This window comes from Artemia sp. Qi Xiang Cuo, chromosome 6 (genome assembly GCF_049724085.1).
Source record: "Artemia sp. Qi Xiang Cuo chromosome 6, ASM4972408v1, whole genome shotgun sequence".
Lineage (NCBI taxonomy): Eukaryota > Metazoa > Arthropoda > Branchiopoda > Anostraca > Artemiidae > Artemia > Artemia sp. Qi Xiang Cuo.
Window position 1 is genome coordinate 43,882,423 of NC_142799.1, and position 16,274 is coordinate 43,898,696.

General features: G+C 36.7%; 1 protein-coding gene across 1 annotated transcript in view; it reads left to right on the forward strand.

Moving 5' to 3' along the window:
• Positions 1-321: 321 nt before the first annotated feature.
• The window catches only part of LOC148951260 (uncharacterized), a 191,279-nt gene continuing 175,326 nt past the window's right edge, over positions 322-16,274 (forward strand). Inside the window, exon 1 of the mRNA XM_089091043.1 lies at positions 322-463. The gene's annotated coding sequence lies outside the window, so the exon portion shown is untranslated. The remainder of the gene's footprint in view (positions 464-16,274) is intronic.

The following is a 16,274-nucleotide window of genomic DNA, read 5'->3' on the forward strand; positions in this document are numbered from 1 at the left end:
AAACCCCTCCTTAGATGGGTCTTAGTAGTATTCTTCCTCGCTATCCCCCCCCCCCGTGTATATTTTCAGGATACGTCCAGTTAAGTTGCTGTGGATTGTCTTTATATTTTTACACTAAAGGGGCTTTGGAGAACTATGCATGTAACGAAGCTATGTTGCAGTCTTTATCAATAGCAAGCTTAATCTTATCTATGCATTTTCACTCAAGCAAATCTCGTGGTGACAGTATTTGATGCAACAGTTCGAAGAGGAAGGTAATATTAGCCGCCAAGACAAAAATAGCGACACTGTGGCATGTTCCTCACTGCCTTGGTTCATTTTGTTCGGACGTGTGTCTCCTATACTTCAAAGTTTATGTGATTTTTCTGTTGCAAGATGTAATTTTCTGTTCTTTTTGTGGGGTGTTTATGCACCATGCAGTCAGTGACTGGATTATTTATAATGTTTTAGAGATTTCACATTGGTAAGAATTATAAGTTAAATGAGTGAAAGCCAAGGAATACGGTTGCTATGGGCAAGAAATTGCGAAATATTTAAACCACTTCTAGAAACATGTTGGTAGAATAAAAGCAGTACCATTATACAACCATTATACGAGTCTTTATTTTATGCTCTTTCCGAATATCATAGTCGCTGTTCTGACTATTATCCCCCCCCCCCCTGATGACCCCAAAGGTATATATTTCTTGGCTGTTTTTTCATCGCCTTATGCGTTGTAAATATCCTTTGTTAACGGATTTTTCCAATTTCTTAATGGTGAAAAGCATTTAGCCTTAAGCCCTAAATGATTGCAATAGAAACATAGAATAATATGTTATTTAAAAATATCTTAAAATGTGAACAATAATGAAAGGAAAAATGATAATCTGATTAATAGATATATAGAGCGAATTAAAGCAAAAATTTCATTGTTTTAGTGTTTTATTTTTATGTTATCTGTTTAGTAGGCTATTATTAAAAACTATTTAAGCCTGGTTACATTTTATCCAGTATATATTTTCTTGTCCTTAAAGAAATTTATAGGTTCTTGTAAGGGCCACAAATATATTTACTGTCACACCAAATGCAAAATATGGTACAAAAAAAAGACAGTATTAGGTTTTTTTTAATCTCTCTAGTTGGCACTCAGAATTCTTCTCAAAGGGACTTTTTTGAGCTTCTTGTCTATTTAGTCTTCTAAAATCTGTGGTCTAATCTTTATTTCTCTTCTCCTTTTTCCTCTTAGACCAGATAAGTTTAAAATAAGCTTTTGCTAATCTTAATACTGCAGGAAATACATCGTGACTTTAGTAAATAAGTTACTCTATAAAACTCTGGAAATTAATTTAAAACATTCTAAAATTTCTACTCATATCATTCACAAATGAGGGCCAGTAAAATTTACCACCAGTCTGCCCTCCCCCTAATGGACAAATTAATAGCCCAAGTTATGAAGTTATGTACACTCAGTGGCGCGGCTCTTCTTATTAATTTAACAGCAAACAAGTTGTAGGAAGAAAAGACAGTCGCGCTGTGAAGAGTCGCGCAGTCAAAACTTCAGTGAGAATGTATAATTTGTGTTATATATTTGTCCGTTAAGGGGGGGGGGGGTTTAATGGTCTCCATTTCTGCACTTAGGAATGACATAAGTAAGGATTTTAGGTAAATTTTCGGCAGTTCATATTATTGACTTACGAATAAAGTAAACATACTACTCGATGCCTTTTACTCGATGCTTTTTCCGAATATAACAATCATTTTTGTCGGAAATGAATTTTACTCCCACCCCTATATATACCAATTTAGGGTATATAGGCTATTTACACATTAGGGGGTGGGGGTAAAATTTATTTCTGATGCACATGAGAGGTAAGTTTAAACTTTATCCCTACCCCCCCCCCCTAATGTGCAAATATATACCCTGAATTTGTATATAGGGGTGAGTGTAAAATACATTTCCGACAAAATTGATTATTATTTTCGTAGTATGTTCACTTTATTAGTAAATCATTAATATGAACTGCCAAAAATTTACCGTATTTTAAATGTTTTAAATCAGTTTCCAGAATTCTATATTGTTTCCTTGGGTAAATTTCTAGGTGGCACTATAATTTAGCTAGGATAAATGTGAAAACATCATTTGATTCCTTTTTTATGCTCTTTCATAATACAATAATCGCTTCTGTTGCAAATTGCATCTTGAGCCCTTAAAAGGACCCCGAAGATATTTTACATGAATTATTTTGCATAAAAAAGCATAAAATGATGTTTTCACTTTTGTCCTAGCTAAATTATATGGCCCACTGCAAATTTATCTTGAACTTTACCTCCCCCACCCCCTAATGTGCAAATATATACCCTGAATTGAAAAATACCCTGAATTGTTGACGGTAAAGTTTCGAATCGCAAAATTCAGCGCTATTTTTGTCGACGGCATTTGCAAAACTTGAAATGGTAGGAAAAGGGTTTGAATTGAAAATCAAGTATTTTGTAGGTTAGGTTAGCTTACAATTTCTTTGCGAGGTTACAAAAGTGAAATACCTTTGGGGCCCCTTTAAGGGCTCAAGATGCAATTTGCAACAGAAGTGATTGTTGTATTATGAGAGAGCATAAAAAAAGGCATAAAATAATGTTCTCACTTTCATCCTAGCTAAATTATAGTGCCACCGAGAAATTTACCTTTCCTTATAGACAGAGTATTAAACTGATACCTGTTTTAGTTTTGTGTATATCAAGGGTAAATGGTATCATCAGGGAGTAGAATGGGGATGGGGTGCAACGGAAGGAACCTGACTAGGATAGGTGAAAAGAACATAAATTACGGAATGTACTGGTACTACTTTTATGAAAAACAACTTTACCTAATCACAGCACAAAGTTTTTACAACATGACATGTTTGAAACTAACTGAAAAAAGAATCTTTGGAACAAAATGTAACCAATTAAAAGAAAAGGAAAAAACCCTCGGGGCAGAGGTTGTAAGTTATGGCCTGGGGGCAAATAAGGTTCTCAAAGAAAGGGTGGTCGTATAAGCCTCGGAGGGGGCTCATTGGATTAGTAATCCAAAATTCTAGTGCTCTTTTTAAAAGTCAAAGTGATTGGAGCGCAGCTACCCCCCCCCCCCCCGCAACTCGTATTTTTCCAAAATGCATCTGATAGAAATTTTGAGATAGCCATTTATTCAAAAAATAGTTTAAAAATCATAGGCAACGCAATTGTGCTGCCTAAGTGAAGAGTGATGTGGGCACAATAAATTATTATTATTTTTTACCAGGGGCACTTCGTATAGAAGGAGTTGTCGTAGAAATTTCTAAAAGGGCTCATTCGATTGGAAATTGTAAGTTCCATTTTCATTTTTAATATTTAAAAGTCTTAGGAGGGCAACCAGCCCCCCCCCCACGACTATCATTTCCCAAAATATATCCAATCAAATTTTCAAAACAAGTATTTTTTTTCAGCGTAGTGGAAAGGGTACTTATCATTTATATAAACACTCAAGAACTGGTTTCGCGCTCATAAGACAAAATCTAGTCAAGGAACTTCTTTAACAAGACAATTCCTTCTGGCATATCATTCCAACCAGCCCCCCCCCCCGTACATCATTTCTTCCAAACAAATCCACTCAAAATTTTGAGATACTCATTTTTTTAACAATTTTTGAAAGACCAGCAATTATGTCTTTGGGGATGACACTTCCCCCCACGGCCCTGAAGGTTAGCATTATAAGTTATATTAGTTTCCCATTGTTAATATATTTAAGGTTTTTATGAAATGCGTTGTCGTATGATCTTTGGATAGGGCTCATTTGATTGGAAATTCGAAGTTATAGTGCTCTTTTTAAAAGTCAAAAGTAAATTGGGGGCAGCTAGCCTTCCCCCCACGCCTTCTTTTCCCCAAATATACCCGATCAAAATTTTGTGATAGCCATTTTGTTTAAATTAGTCTCAAGATCCTATAAAAGGCCTTTCGGGTTCAAATGAAATAGCCCCTCATAACCTGAGGGCAAGGGTTGTAAATCATACCCCGATGGCATGAAAGGTTATTATGGAATGGGTGGTCATATAAACTTTGGATAGGGCTCATTTCATTGGAAATTGGAAGTTATGGGGCTATTTTTAAGAGCAAAAAATGAATTGAGGGCAGTCAGACCCCTCCCACAAAATATAAGATACATTTAAAATGTTTCACTCTTTTAACTTTAATAAATCATATATTATTAAAACTTTCAGGTATAAATATCAGCATATGCATATCAAACTGACAATCCATGGTCATTTGTTTTGTTTTTTTTGTTTTCAGTAAAGTACAAATTATGTTCTGCTCTTGAGAAGCCATGGGGGTTTCCAGCACTACTCATGTTAATTTATGCTCGTTTTGAGTTTTATTCGGTTGTTTATCGTAAATTCTGTTTGTTTGGAGTTTCATTTATTTATTGATGGTGATTTGTAGTAGTTTTACGCTTGGAAGGTTATTCGACGTTATTTCTGCTCATTTTTGGCTTAGTGGAGCTCTTTACTTTTCTTTGAAAAATCTATTTTGTGGAAAAATTTTGTTTTGATTAATTATTAGTAAAGACGATGGGTGCAGTGTAGATGTTAAAAGTAGAATAGCCAAGGTCCAGGTTTTTTTTTAAGTTGAAACAGGTTTTGAAGAATAGGAAGATAAGTCTACGAACCAAGATTAGAATATTGGAAGCTACTGAGAGGACAGTGGTCAAGTATGGCTCTGAAGCATGGGCGCTCCGTAAAACGGAGGAAGATTTTGTAGATGTTTTCCAGAGAAATTGCTAACGGTGTGTTTTGGGTACCCAACTTACTGATTGTAGGTCAAACAGTAGGCAGTACGAAAAGTATGGTTCATCCCGTTTTCTAGGGCTATAACGAGAGAAGGGTTAAGATGGCTTGGTCACGATTTGCGGAAGAATGGTGACGGATTGCCAAAGATTTTCATTGTCGGCCACTGTCCATGAGAGAATGAAAAGCAGGTTCTCCCCGGATGGGGCGGGAGGATGTCGTAAGGAAATATTTAAGAAAAACGGTAAATTCCTGTGAGTAGTGTAAAGAGCGAGGGGTGGAATAGATTGGGATGGAGGAGGAGCTTTCGTAGCTGTGTTGGCCTCAGGCGGCTTGGTGCTGCATTGAGCTGTTTTTGGTAGTAGCATTAGTATTAGTAGCAGTAGTAGTAGAAGTTGTTGTATTATTAAGGCACTAGATTCAATCACATATTTCAACTACTTTTCAAAATAAACAATTTTATAGTTTTAATGGGTTATGTTTAGCTATTAGTGTATTATTAAGTTTCCTAACTCAACTACCTTACAAAATTAATACAGGCCAGAACGTAATTTGCACTTAACTGAAAAATATAAATGTTTTTACTTTTATAACTTTAATAAATCAAATAACATTCATATTGCGATTAATAAATATCAGTATATGTATATTAACTAACAATGCACATTCATTTGTATTTTTTTCAGTAAAGTGCAAATTATGTTCTGGCCTTGGGAAGGCATAGGGGTTTTCAGCCCTACTCATGTTGATTTCTGCTCGTTTTAAGTGACTCCGCTATTTATTGTAATTTCTGTTCGTTTGGGTTTTATTTATTTATCGATGCTGATTAGTGGTAGTTTCACGCTTTGGTAGAATATTTGATTTTATTTTTACTCATTTTTGGTTTAATGGAGTTCTTTACTTTTCTTTGAAAAACTTATTTTGTGGAAAAAGCTTTTTTTAATTAATTTCTGTTCGTTTTATATTGACATAGTTTTTTTAGGGAAAAAAAATAATAGTTTAAATCTTTTCTTTTTTTTAAGACTTTATAGTTTGGCCTGCTATGTGTATGCTGGAGAAAGTTTGTCAGCAATTTTTAACAACATACACCCTTTTAACAATCTGGACACAATTCAATTCAATTCAATTTATTAAATACTACAATAAATACATAAATACACTTAAGCGCTAGAGGGCCCAAGAAGCATAGCTTGTAGAGGACCTCGTATCAATCTCCAAATCCACACCAAACAAAAATCAGAGAAAAAAAAAATACAACAAAATCTCAAAAATATAAACACAGTGCGAGAAAAATCAATAAAAATAAAAAACAAACAACTGCTACACAATAACCTTTGACTTAATTTTATCCAAACTGAAAATGTCCTGTAATTTATTAGAATTCCAAACCATTAATAATATTATTAAATTAAAGGGTTCAAATCTCATTCAACATAATAAGAGAGGAGAAAAGAAAAAAAATATATAAGTAAAGCGGAAGAAATAGATATAGCAAAATGAATAAAGAAATAAAGAAAAAAACTACATTACTTCAAGCCTTAGCAAATTTTTTTCTGCAAAGGGAAGAAGAGGTTTTGACAAGAGAAAGCTCACTGGGAATAGAGTTCCAAAGAGCAATTGATCTATAAATTGGTGACCTCTGAGCTGCTGAGGATACCCTTTTAGGCAGCCGAAATTGGTGATCAGAGCTCCGAAGCAAAGTCTGGCACTTACGTGTTGATACTAGATCAAAGTAGGATATGATATTTAGAGGAAGCGATAAATTGAAGGTTCGATGACCTAGCTTTATGTTTTTCTTCTTGATTACTATATCTAAGGCATCCACACATTTATTATAGTAATGATCAGTTGTAAAATAGACTCGAGAAAGGCAAAAAGTTGCCTTCACCACTCTATTTTGTGTGGTTCGTATTTGCTGAAGGGAAGAATAGTTAGTATTGCCCCATACAGTGCAGCAATAAAAAAGATAAGGAAGGACAAATGTATAGTAAAGAGAAATCATTACATCGGGAGGAAGAAATTGATTGGCCCGATGAAGCATAGACGATTGACGAGAAATTATAGAATGTGTATAGGAAATATGAGTTTTGAAAGAAAGAAAACAATCAACGTGCACATCAAGAAGTTCAACATAAGAGCACTGGGGAATTATATCAGTACCATAAAAAACAAAGATTGTTGGGGAAGGTTCAGACATGTGGTATGGGGTTCGAAAATGAATAATACTACTCTTAGAGCTATTCAACAGCATCCCGTTCTGCTCACACCAATCACGCACATGGTTAAGCAGAAGCTGAGCCTTAGCAACAGCAGAGGGCAGATCATTAGAAACCACAAAAAATTACTATCGTCTGCAAACAAAACAGTGTGGGTATCAAGGTTGGGAGATGGAGGAAGGTCATCAATATAAATAAGAAAGAGGAGTTGTCCCAAAACTGAGCCAAGAGGTACCCCTTTGGAAACCGAAGCTAGATCCGAATATTTCCCATCGTAACACACAAACTGAGATCTACTATACAGGTAAGATTTAAACCATTCAAAGGCATTTCCCCGAACTCCCAGTAGAGACAGTTTTCCCAGTAAGACAAAATGATCTACCATGTCGAAATCTTTATAAAAATCAAGAAATAGTCCTAGAACACAACGACCCTTGTCTATGTTAACACAAACGAATTCTGTAGCGTCAATTAGAGCACATGCAATAGAGAATTTAGGCCAGAAGCCATACTGATGATCAGGCAGAATAGAACCACTTCCAGTTGAAGCACCAGTAGACAGGAACGAAAAAAGCCTCTTATGCACAACTTTTTCAAGTAATTTAGAGAAAATTGGGAGAATTGATATAGGTTAATAATTTGACCCTAAGCTGGGGTCACACTTCTTAAAAAGAGGGAGTACTTTTGCAATTTTAAACGAATCAGGTTATACACCTTTTGAAACAGATAGATTAAAAATATGGGTAAGAGGTTCAACAACATAAGAGGAAACAGACTTAAGCACATGGTTTGATAGTCCAAGCACATCAGCTGTGTTACTACTACTTAAAGAAGAAATAAAATCACATATCGCTATGCTTGAACAAGGAGTTAGAAAAATACTTCACTCAGCTGGTGAGGATTTACCTAGTTTAGAAAAGGAGGGGGTCTTAACAGTTGGTAGGGTGGTAAAGTAAGAGTTGAAGGCACTAGGTACAGCTGCTTTTTCAATAGTTGAACTATCTGCATTCTTGAAGGCAGTAGCCTGTTTCTTTGATTGTTTCCGACAAGATAAAGCTTCATTAACTACACTCCAAAGTTTCTCTAAATTACCTTTACATTACTGAATCTTCAACAAAAAAAAAATTCTTCTTAGCTAGTCTAATTGCTGATGTTAATACATTCTTATAATGCTTATACTTTGATAAATCATCAGGATCAAGGCTTGTGCAAGCCAGCTTAAAAAGCTCTGACTTCTGCATTGTTGATCTCACAAGACTAGGAGATATCCAAGGTATCTTGGGTTTATATTTACTAGAAGATTTTACTAGGGGAAAATTAATTTCAATTAGTGTTGTCAGCTGACTCATTAATGAGGCTGAAGCCCTATTAACATCTTCAGAATTCCTCTGGCATCTTCTCGGCTGATAATTTTTATTTTGTGAATATAACAATAAGTTGGAAAATGGTCAGAAAGATCAGAGAAAATAATACCAGAGGGAAATTTAATATCATTTTTAGAAGGCGGAAAACTTTTTTCAATCAGTGTTGAAGAAGATACAACTTGATCAACACGAGTAGGAAAGAAAATGCAAGGAAGAAGGCCAGAGGAAGAAATAGATTAAAAAAAACGGTCAGACTCATTATCACACCCAATTTTCAATAAATTGCAGTTAAAGTCTCCAAGCATAAAAACATTTCTTGAAGCAAGCTTATCAATTGAGTACATTTCATCAATTAATTCAGAAAATTTTGCAATTGGGAAAGGTGGTGGCTTATAAAATAAACAAATAGTGTCACAACTTACTGTATCACATGACAGGTCAACAATCAATGCATACACACTTCTATTATTCACGACTGGATCAAAAATCTTCTCAAGATCTGAATGTCTCACAACATTAAGATTACTTCTGTTAAAAAGGGACGTACCACCAGAGCACTTAGTTAGAGATCTAGTTGAGTGGTATGCAGTAAAACCTGGTATGTCACACAAACAGTATTGTTTAATTTTGTTTCATACCTCCTCTAGTTGACCTGAAATAAAAACTTGATACTATTCGCAAAAAAATATGTTTGCTTTCTTTGATAGCTTGGATACACTTACGCTATTTTGATTTGGTTAAATTTGAAGAGCAGAAGTAGCCCCGAAAGTTTGAACATAACACTCTCAGTCGTTCATGGGATATTGCTGAGATGCCTTATTGGGAATTAGCATTAACACAGTGCATTTAGATTTAATCTTAAGGCAACATTGAGATTTTAAACGTAAAGGCAAATGGGAGGGTGGGCGTGGGAGGGGTATTAGTTGCCCTCCAATCACTTGCAACTATTAAAAAGAGCACTAAACATTTCTGTTTTCAATCGAATGAGCCCTTTTCGAAGTTTCTACGACAATTCCTTCGATACGAAGTGTCCTGGTCTAAAAAAAAAAAATAATATATTGTACCCATATCGCTCTTTACCATAAATTAAATAAAAAAAAACAAGTTTTTTAAACTGAAAGTAAGGAGCGACATTAAAACTTAAAACGAACAGAAATTATTCCGCATATGAAAGGGGCTGTCCCCTCCTCAACGCCTCGCTCTTTACGCTAAAGTTTTTATTGTTTTAAAAAATGAAGTTGTGAGACAGAGTCAAACTTTTTAGGTTGAAATGTAATTATTCCGTATATGAAAGGGGCTGTCCCCTCCTCAACGCCTCGCTCTTTACGCTAAAGTTTTTTATTGTTTTAAGAAATAAAGTTGTGAGACAGAGTCAAACTTTAGCGTAAAGAGCGAGGCGTTGAGGAGGGGACAGCCCCAAACCCCTGAATCAAAAAGGCCGTTTAATTAGAATATATAGCTCTTTTGAAAGCACTAAAAAAAACTGTAGCGTAAAGAGCGAGGTATTGACTTGGGGGAGAACCCCCTCACAAACGTTATAATTTCTGTTCGTTTTAAGTTCTAATATTCCTTCTTACATTTCAGTTGAAATGTAATTATTCCGTATATGAAAGGGGCTGTCCCCTCCTCAACGGCTCGCTCTTTCCGCTAAAGTTTTTTATTGTTTTAAAAAATAAAGTTGTGAGACAGAGTTAAACTTTAGCGTAAAGAGCGTGGCGTTGAGGAGGGGACAGCCCCTTTCATATACGGAATAATTTCTGTTCGTTTTAATTTTTAATGTCGCTCTCTACTTTCAGTTTCAAAAACTTGTTTTTTTTTATTTAATTTCTGATCGTTTTTTAGTTAATGCAGCTTTTATTTGCATAAAAATTTTACTTTTCTTTTGCTAAATGGATGTCTTTACAAATTAACTTACGTAACTAACTTCTATATTCGTATATTTTTCTTCTGGCAAAAAATACAAAGTTGCAGATTTTTGCAGATATGAGCTTGAAACCTATGTAATAGGGTTTTCTGATACGCTGAATCTGACGGTGTGATTTTCATTAAAATTCTTCCACTTGTAGGGGAGGTTTCCCCCCTCTTTAAAAATCGAGTAAATTTTCTCAGGCTCGTAGCCTTTGATGAGTAATACTAAGCTTAATAAAATTTATATATTTAGAATCAGCATTATAAACACATTCTTTTGATACATTTACTGACATCAAAATTCCGGTTTTAAAAGTTTCGATTAGTATTGGGCCGTATCGCTTGTTTTTTTATTGTTTTTTTTAATTACGTATATGGTATTACGTATATGAGGGGGTTCTCCCCTTAGTAAATACCACGCTCTTTACGTTAAAAGTTAAAACAAATATTAATTAACAAACCCCTGAATCACAAAGACCGTTTAATTAGAATAGATAACTCTTTTGAAAGCACTAAAAAAAAACTGTAGCGTAAAGAGCGAGGTATTGACTTTGTGAGAACCCCCTCACATACGTTATAATTTCTGTTCGTTTTAAGTTCTAATATTCCTTTTTACATTTCAGTTGAAAAAACTTTTTTTTTATTTAATTTCTGCTCGTTTCTTAAATAAAGCTTGGAAATCTGGTGCCCCCTTCATAGAAATATCTCTTACCCCACAGAAACATCCGCTACGGAAATATTATCAAGAGTAACCCCCTCCTCTAGCCCCCCCCCCCTCCAGAAAAAATCCTTCCTGAACATGGTTGTATACGTTCCAATAACCATTAAATAATGCTGGAAAGTCCGGTGCCCCCTTCATGGCAATTTCCCTTCCCCCATGAAAACTTCCTTCGTGAACAGATCCTCCAACATAACCACCGACCCACCCTTCCCTCCCACTACCAGAAAAAAAACCTCCTGAAAACTTCTGTATACTTCCCAATAACCAATAGTATATGTTAACATTGGGTAAAGTTCATAACTTTTAGCCCTCCCTCTGGGAACTTCGGGGGATTAAGTCATCCTGAAAGACATATTTATCATATTTTCGACCATGCTGAACAAAGGGGCTATCTCAAAATTTTGATCTGGTGACTTTGGGAAAAAAAATAATCGTGGGAGGGGGCCTAGTTGCCCTCCATTTTTTTGGTCACTTAAAAAGGGCACTAGAACTTTTAATTTCCGTTCGAATGAGCACTCCCACTTTATTATCGAACCCATGGGTATATACAATCACCCATGGGGAAAAAAAAAAAACAACAAATAAACCCGCATCCGTGATCTTTCTTCTGGCAAAAAATTGAAAATTCCACATTTTCGTAGATAGGAGCTTTAACCCTCTACAGTAGGGGTCTCTGATACGGTGAATACGATGGTGTGATTTTCATTAAGGTTCTATTAATTTTAGGGGGTCTTTCCCCCTTTTTTTGAAAATCAGCCAAATTTTCTCAGGCGCGTAACTTTTGATGGGTAGCACTAAACTTGATAAAAGTTATATATTTGAAATCAGCATTGAAATCTGATTCTTTTGATATACTTATTGGTATCAAAAACCCGTTTTCTAGGGTTTCGGTTACCATTGAGCCGGGTCGCTCCTTACTTACAGTTCGTTACCACGAACTGTTTGAAAAATATAAGCCTTCCAATCACTTTCAACTACTAAAAAGGGCACTAGCCCTTTCAATTTCCAATTGAATGAGCCCTTTTTGACTTACTACGTCAGCGCTTTCTATAAAAACCTTATGTGCCCCCAGGACATAAATTACAACCCTTGCCCTAAGGGCTGTGCGGGGGTTATCATCCTCAAAGACAGAATTTCCAGAACTTTCAACTACATTAAACAAAATGGCTATCTCAAAAGTTTAATTGGATGTGTTTGGGGAAATGGTGGGCGTGAGAGGGGCGTTAGTTGCTCTCCAATCACTTTCAACTATTAAAAAAGGCACTAACCCTTTCAATTTACAATCGAATGAGCCCTTTTAAAGTTTCTACGAAACCACTTTCTATAAGAACCTTATATGCTCGCAGGGCATAACTTACAATCCTTGCCACGAGGGCTGGGAGGGGGGGGGGGGTTGTCATCCTCAAAGACCTAATTTCTAGAGCTTTCAACTACGTTGAACAACATTGCTATCTCAAAATTTTGATTGGATGTGTTTGGGGAAAAATGGTGGGCGTGATAATTGCTCTTTAATCACTTCCAACTATTAAAAAAGGCACTAACCCTTTCAATTTCCAATCTAATGACCCCTTTTTGAAGTTTTTAAGACAACACTTTCTATAAAAACCTTATATGTCCCCAGTGCGTAACTTATAACCCTTGTCCTGAGGAATCTGAGGGGGACCTAATTTCCAGAATTTTCAACCACGTTGAGCAAAATGGCTATCTCAAAATTTTGATTGGATGTGTTCAGGGAAATGGTGGGCGTGAGAGGGGATATAGTTCCCTCCAATCACTTTCGACTATTAAAAAGGGCACTAACCCTTTCAATTTCCATCTGATTGAGCCCTTTTTGAAGTTTCTAAAACAGCGCTTTCTATAAAAACCTTATATGCCCCCAGGGAAAACTTAGAACCCCTGCCCTGAGGGCTGTGGGGGGAGTGTCATCAAAGACATAATTTCCAGACTTTTCAACTACATCAAACAAAATGGCTATCTCAAAATTTTGATTGGATGTGTTTGGGGAAATGGTGGGTGTGAGAGGGATGTTAGTTATTTTCCCATCACTTTCGACTATTAAAAAGAGCACAAGCCCAATTAATTGCCAATCGAATGAGCCTTTTTTGAATTTTCTACAACATCGCTATCTATAAAAACCTTATGCGCCCCCAGGGCATAACTTACAACCATTGCCCTGAGGGATCTGAGGAGGTATGATCCTCAAAGATCCTCAAATTTCTGAAACTTTGAACTACGTTGAACAAAATGGATATCTCAAAATTTTGACTGGATGTGTTTGGGGAAATAGTGAGCGTGGAAGGGGTGTTAGTTGCCCTCCAATCACTTTTGACTATTAAAAAGGGCACTAGCCTTTGAATTTCCAATCGAATGAGCCCTTTTTCAAATTTCTACGACAAAGATTTTAATACAAATCTTATATGCCCCCAGGGCATAACCTATAACCCTTGCCCTAAAGATTGTGGGGGAGTGTCCTGCTCAAATTTATAATTTCCAGAACTTTCAACTGCGTTGAACAAAATGGCTATCTGAAAATTTTGATTGGATGGCTTTGGGGAAATGGTGGGTGTGGAAGGGGTGTTAGTTGCTTTCCAATCCCTTTCGACTATTAAAAAGGGCACTAGCCATTCCAATTTCCAATCGAATGCGCCCTTTTCGAAGTTTTTACCACAATTTCTTCGATACGAAATGCCCTTGCATAAAAATAATAATTCGATACGAAGTCCCCCAAACATGTTTGTGGGAAGGGTGGGCATGACAGGGAGGTTAGTTGCATTCAAATTATTTGTAACTATTATAAAGGGACACTAGCCCTTAGAATGTCCAATGGAATGAGCCATTTTTCATATTTTTACGACAACGCTTTCAATAAAACTTTATATGCCCCCTGGTCATAACTTACAACCATTGCCCTGAAGACTGTAGGGGAAGTGTCCAGCTCAAAGATATAATTTCCGGACCTTTCAGCTACGTTGAAATAAATGGCTATCTCAAAATTTTTATTGGATGTTTTTGGGAAAATGGTGGGTGTGGAAGGGGTGTTAGTTGCCTTCCAATCCCTTTCGATTTTTAAAAAGTGCACTACTCATTCCAATTTCCGATCGAATGAGCCCGTTTCGAAGTTTTTAAGACATCTTCTTTGATACGATGTGCCCTGGTATAAAAATAATAATTCGATACGAAGTCCCCCAAAAATGTTTGTGGGAATGGTGGGCATGACAGGGAGGTTAGTTGCATTCAAATTATTTTTAACTATTAAAAAGGGACACTAGCCCTTAGAATGTCCAATGGAATGAGCCATTTTTCATATTTTTACGACAACGCTTTCAATAAAAACTTCATATGCCCCCTGGGCATAACTTACAACCCAGGCCCTGAAGACTGTAGGGGGAGTGTCCAGCTCAAAGATATAATTTCCGAACCTTTTAACTACGTTGAAATAAATGGCTATCTCAAAATTATGACTGAACGTGTTTGGGAAAATGGTGGGCGTGGAAGGGGTGTTAGTTGCCCTCCAATCACTTTCGACTATTAAAAAGAGCATTAGCCATTTTAATTTCTAATTCAATGAGCCGTTTTTGAGGTTTCTACGACAACGCTTTCTATAAAACATTATATGCCCCCAGGGCATAACTTAAAACCCTTGCTTGAGGGCGGTGGGAGAGGGGGGGGGGATCAACCTCATAGACCTAATTTCCAGAATTTTCAACTACGAGAACAAAATTGCTTTTGCAAATTATTGATTGGTTGTGTTCGGGGAAAAGGTGGGCATGAGAGGGGGATTAGTTGCATAACCTCACTATTAAAAAGGACACTAGCCCTTTGAATTTCCAATCGAATGAGCCTTTTTTAAAGTTTCTACGACAACGCTTTCTACAAAAATCTTATTTGCCCTCGGCATAACTTACTGAGGGCTGAGGGCTATGGGGGAGTAACCTCCTCATAAACATGATTTCTATCTGGAAATCAACTACGTTGAACAAGATGGCTATCTAAAAATTTTGATTGGATGTGTTTTGGGAAATAGTGGGGATTGAAGGGGTGTTAGTTGCCTTCCAATCCCTTTCGACTATTAAAAAGGGCAATAGCCATTCCAATTTCCAATCGAATGCGCCCTTTTCGAAGTTTTTACGACAATTTCTTCGATACGAAGTGCCCTGGTATAAAAATAATAATTCGATACGAAGTCCCCCAAAAATGTTTGTGGGAATGGTGGGCATGACAGGGAGGTTAGTTGCATTCAAATTATTTTTAACTATTAAAAAGGGACACTAGCCCTTAGAATGTCCAATGGAATGAGCCATTTTTCATATTTTTACGACAACGCTTTCAATAAAAACCTTATATGCCCCCTGGGCATAACTTACAACCCTTGCCCTGAAGACTGTAGGGGGAGTGTCCATCTCAAAGATATAATTTCCGGACCTTTCAACTACGTTGAAATAGATGGCTATCTCAAAATTTTGACTGGATGTGTTTGGGGAAATGGTGGGCGTGGAAGGGGTGTTAGTTGCCCTCCAATCACTTTTGACTATTAAAAAGAGCATTAGCCATTTTAATTTCCAATTCAATGAGCCGTTTTTGAAGTTTCTACGACAACGCTTTCTATAAAACATTATATGCCCCCAGGGCATAACTTACAACCCTCGCTTGAGGGCTGTGGGAGAGGGGGGCGGGGTCAACCTCAAAGACCTAATTTCCAGAATTTTCAACTACGTGAATAAAATTGCTTTCGCAAATTATTGGTTGGTTGTGTTCGGGGAAAAGGTGGGCATGAGAGGGGGATTAGTTGCATAACCCCACTATTAAAAAGGACACTAGCCCTTTGAATTTCCAATCGAATGAGCCTTTTTTAAAGTTTCTACGACAACGCTTTCTGCAAAAATCTTATTTGCCCTCAGGGCATAACTTACTGAGGGCTGAGGGCTATGGGGGAGTAACCTCCTCAAAAACATCATTTCTATCTGGAAATCAACTACGTTGAACAAGATGGCTGTCTAAAAATTTTGATTGGATGTGTTTTGGGAAATAATGGGCATGGAAGGGGTGTTAGTTGCCTTCCAATCACTTTCGACTATTAAAAAGGGCACTAGCCCTTTGAATTTCCAATCGAATGAGCCCTTTTTCAGCTTTCTTATATGCCCCCAGGGAATAACTTATAACCCTTGCCCTGAAGACTGTGGGGGGAGTGTCCTGCTCAAAGTTATAATTTCCAGAACTTTCAACTGCGTTGATCAAAATGGATGTCTGAAAATTTTTATTAGATGAGTTTGGGGAGATGGTGGGCGTGGAAGGG